At 32.2% G+C, this 5243-nt stretch overlaps 1 long non-coding RNA gene across 3 annotated transcripts in view; it reads right to left on the bottom strand.

Annotated features, from left to right (window-relative positions):
- LOC145940601 (uncharacterized) overlaps window positions 1-5243 on the bottom strand; it is a 112863-nt gene that overhangs the window by 50185 nt on the left and 57435 nt on the right. For all 3 annotated transcript variants that reach the window (XR_014426047.1, XR_014426049.1, XR_014426048.1), the window contains exon 5: window positions 3229-3277. This is a non-coding gene — a long non-coding RNA (uncharacterized LOC145940601). The remainder of the gene's footprint in view (window positions 1-3228; window positions 3278-5243) is intronic.

Here is a 5243-nt window from a genome sequence, read left to right as displayed (position 1 = left end):
CTTGTCTATAAGTATACATCTTTCGCGAACCAGAATATCCTCTTCAACGTAATGATTTTATCGAACGTTAATTATATTTAATTTGCAATTTATAGATACAATTTGTAGTAATATTGATTCTTTTTCGAGCACATAAAACTAAAACGCATTATACTGTCGATCACGTTTAACGGGAATAACAATCGCTGTCGTATCAAGGAACAAATCAATAAATACTACAGGAGCAATTTGGTTATCCGAGAATCTTGTAATTCGATTGGTTCCTTTGCTAACATTTGTACAAAGAAGAGAAGAGCTTTCACGACCCGATACATAATTTGTGTAAGTAATAAAGGTCGGCGAGATAAGAGCAGTTTAAGACGCGGAGAGGGAGATAAATCGAGATGGGGTAAACAATAAAAGGAGAAATTAGCGAGACGTTGATCTTCGGGGAAAACCGTTGAAAGAAAGGACGGTCATATAAACCGTCTCGGATTCACCAAACGGATTCACCACCGCTCTCATTCTTCGATCCGATCTATCGGCACGCCGACTTTGCGACTCTCTCTCCTTCCTCTCCTAGATTCGATTTCCAGAGATTAATTAAGGATCGCTGGTCTGAAAGGACGCCCTCGAGATCCTTTCAATGGGGTCGAGTGTCCGTCCGTCCTGGGGGCGGCGTAACGAGCGCCGATTCGAATCGGTTTCACGAGACACCGAGCCCGATAATGAACGGGAAAGCCTGATTTTCCTTCGGCTCAGGTAAGTCTATCTTACGATTCCATGCCTGCTTACTGATTACGAGCGCTTTCGATCAAATCCCCAATTTAATACCTCGCGCCACATACGTGAGAAGATTATTGCGACCGTCTAAACCCCTCCCCGCATCTTTTTTCTATTCTTTTCCTCGAGATTTATAAGGTATTTTTTTATCCCGATATTTTTATTGTATTTAACATGATTCCAATCTAATATATCTAATGTAAGATCGATTCGTCTTGTAGAAAAATCAGACGATTATCACTTTCATGCAAATTTTCGTTTTTTTTCTCATTAATATTTATTAATTAAGTTTCCATTTAAATTTTTGTTAGAATATGCATAATTTATTAGAATAGCATCCAACTTGACATTAATTAAAAAAGAATGTGTTTTATCGTACTCATCATGTATTTTATAAATAACTCATAAATTACAAAAATAATTTAAGATTTAACTATTTAAAAAAAGTCCATTTATCTTAAATGTTATTAATGCTCCAATTCTCATTCTCAACATTCGCTTCATTATTCATAATCGATGACATTTTTACAATTTAATAATTTACGAGGAGAGATATACGATTGATCCGAGACGACCTACATAGTTCAACCGAGGACAATAGTTGAGCCAAACTCACAGCTGAATTGTAGACGACGCGACATTAGGGTGGCTTTAGGGCGCTCGAAGTCGAAGGTAGAGTCTCACCATTACCCTCTCGCCATTACTCCCTCTCTACTTTGCTTTATCGTCTTCTCCCTAGTAATTGAGAGAGAGAGAGAGAGAGAGAGAGAGAGAGAGAGAGAGAGAGAATGTGTAGTCTTCGTATGATATATGCCCCTGTATGAACACGTACGATAGATGCACGCTGCGGCCTAACACGACGATACAGACAACGTGCGTGCATACAAGGGCGCGCGTATACGAGTACAGCTGTATCCCGGAAGAGATGCCAGGAACTGATACGAAATCGATAGAACCCAGTTTCCGGCGACGTGACGTGTCGGCGTTTATACCATTCGCCCAACAGCGGCATCAACCGGCGATAGGAACAACACTGTGCCAGCGATCTTCCAAGCGATTCGCGCGTCATTCGAGTACGCTTTGACTAGAGAGATAGATATGTAGGTAGATAGGTTCTTGCTCTCAAAAAGAGAGAGAGTCGACGAGATTCCGGGGCAATATGATAAGTTTCATAAGAGACTTTGGCACAGAAATCGCAATAGTGCATTTCGCACGTTTGCGGTTTGACTTTCGCAGATGAAAAGCTCAGCAGTGTGATATAATCATATGATAAAATCATATGTGATATTTTAATAAAAAATAGACAAATATAAAAATAATATATAAATTTAAATTAAAATATTTTTTACAAAATTTTATCGAAAAGAATTTGAATAGTTGTACAAAGTTAATCTTTTAAAATTTTGTGGAGCATACTAAAGTCCACACAAATTATACGTGCTATTAAAAGATATATAATATAATTCTCAATGGCTAATAAAGACAGACATTTTATTAAATGAGTAATTTGCGCGCTCATGCGTGATACGTAGATATTAATACGTACTTATATAGAAACCAGATGAAACTACATCGTTGTTGATCACGAAGAATGAGGGACAATTGCTCGGAATTAATATCGCGCCTCGTAATTTTCTTTCAGTTAGTTCTCTCGCGAGTACAAATCATCAATCATGAATAATAACCAAATATTGTTAATCGCGAATATTTAATAATAAAGCATCGAAATTTAATAATCGGTTTCATTCACAAGTATGAAATAGATAAGTATTCCATCTATCATAGAAAGATTATTTTATAGCATACATCAATTTTATAAAACAATTTTTTATATCGTGCAAAAACAATTATTGCAATTGTCTAGAGAAAAGTAATAATACAAATTAATCATTACTTTATTGATATCCTTATTTTTATTGATATTCAATTTCGTCTACCTATCAAAAACTTGTCTCGACAAGTTGGAATCGATCACTATAACACCTGCGTGATTCTCTTCCGATGACAAACTTGGGAAACGTAGCACGATTGGCAAACAGAAAACCCGCATATCGATAAGGAATCATGATGTTGACGGTACATTGCGATTGATCGTAAGCGATTTCCGAACGAAAGATTCGCTGCGGAAACTATCATGGTTTCCTATTTTCCATTTCAATATATGCACATAGAGACATTTTTATATTTCCAATAAAATTTAGTTAATCAGCATCGGAAACGATGCACCAATACTTGCAAGAATCGACTTAAGGTGCCTTTTTTAGAAAGGGATGTTATAATATTTTAAATTCGATTAATATTTTTGACAATTATCAGAGCTGATTTTTGTCAAAAAATATTAATCGCGGATAAGATATTATAACATATTATTTAAAACATATGTTACTATTTTAATATTTTCAACATATGATATATACCCTCATTACCGCTATAGAAATATTATAAAATAAACAATTTCTCACTCACCGAGACTTTACACGGCACTCCCGACACGACGCGTGAATCGCACTGCTACCTGTAACAAATAAAGTACATACATATATTAGAATAATCTTATTATTTCGCATTACAACATACACAATATAAATATGTAAGCTAGAATCAACGATAGATATATCCACGGATCGTAACACATTCGCGCGCGCGAAAACAGATTAAGTTGGGTTATGTTGGCAAGAGATTTTGCATCGAATTTTTCGCGAAATATGCGTTTCGAACAATTACGACTACATATTAACGTTGAAATTATGATATGCGATTGATAAATATTACAATACAAAGGTTAGAAATCGTTTCTAACGATTATGCTTACTAATTAATCACAACGGGACGCAGCTCCAACTGCCTGATACTCGCGGTGTTTCGGTAATGGCCAAAGCTATAAACATCGGCAACTTCATTCTAATAGCGCGCGCGCGATACTATATACATGACTTAATATTAATAATGAATTAAAACTCGAAGGAGATTCGTTCGAAAAGATATAGCTTTAGAAAAAAAAAATATTAATCGAGAATAAGGTATTATAACATATTATTTACAACATATTACTATTTTATAACTTTTACCATATTATTATTTTAAAATTTAATTAGCAAATTATAACATACACAATATAAATATAAATATATATATAAGCTGGAATATTTAATTAGCAAATTTTCACTTTATTATTTTTTGATAAAAATCAGCTGATTAAAGCGTTAATTTGCTAATTAATTTTTAAAATAATGTTATAAAAATTAAAATAATGTTTTAAATAATATGTTATAATACTTTAAACGCAATTAATATTTTTGACAGTTATCAGCTGATTTCTGTCAAAAAATATTAATTGAGAATAAGGTATTATAACATATTATTTACAACATATAACTATTTTAATTTTTTACCATATTATTATTTTAAAATTTAATTAGCAAATTAACGCTTTAATCAGCTGATTTCTGTGAAAAAATATTAATCGAGCGGCTGTCATCGCGAAGGTTAACAGTTTTGATAGTTGTTTAAAATAAAATAAAATTAAATTAAATTAAATCTTTGAATAAAATAGCGCGCGCTTGTGTTGTCTAGTGATATATTGTATAAAGTGCGTGTTATTTTTTATTGTTTTTGACTCGCATTTATGATTTTATGTTAATGATTAAGTGATTGCGCGACGAAAAGGCTAACCGTAGTGAGAAATTGTTGACTCGTACTACTTAATCTATCTACATTCTTACTTTGCGCATAATAAAATTACGATATATAAAGTGCGTGTTATTTTTTTATTATTTTTGACTCGTATTTATTATTTTATGCTCATGGCAGAGTAATTGCGCGACAAAAAGGCTGAATCCTTTCCTTTTCTAAAAAAGATATGTAAAATCGATACTCGCATATATCAAAGTTTATTGTTGTCGCTTTTCCGCGATGCTCATTGGCTGTCAAGATTCGCGTTGTTATATTCGTAGCATCGAGAGGCTGTCATCGCGAGGATTAGCAGTTTGACAGTTTGTTCAAAATTAAATTAAATAAAATAATAATATTAGTTTTAAATAATATGTTGTAATACTTTAAACTCGATTAATATTTTTGACAGTTATCAGCTGATTTCTGTCAAAAAATATTAATCGCGGATAAAGTATTATAACATATTATTTACAATATTACTATTTTAATATTTTTAACATATTATTATTTTAAAATTTAATTAGCAAAGTTTTATTAATATTTCTTGACAGAAATCAGCCGATTAAAGCGTTAATTTGCTAATTAAATTTTAAAATAATATGTTAAAAATATTAAAATTGCAATATATGTTCTAAATAATATGTTATAATACACCTTATCCGCGATTAATATTTTTTGACAGAAATCAGCTGATAACTATCAAAAATATTAATCGAGTTTAAAGTATTATAACATATTATTTAAAACATATTATTTTATTCAATTTTATTTTGAACAAACTGTTAAACTACTAACCCTTTCGATGACAG

The sequence above is a fragment of the Prenolepis imparis genome, unplaced genomic scaffold (assembly GCF_030444845.1).
Source record: "Prenolepis imparis isolate NDT839.2.m4 unplaced genomic scaffold, iyPreImpa1.0 SCAF_9, whole genome shotgun sequence".
NCBI lineage: Eukaryota > Metazoa > Arthropoda > Insecta > Hymenoptera > Formicidae > Prenolepis > Prenolepis imparis.
The sequence above is the reverse complement of the archived record's forward strand: the minus strand, read 5'-3'. Positions and strand labels throughout refer to the sequence as shown.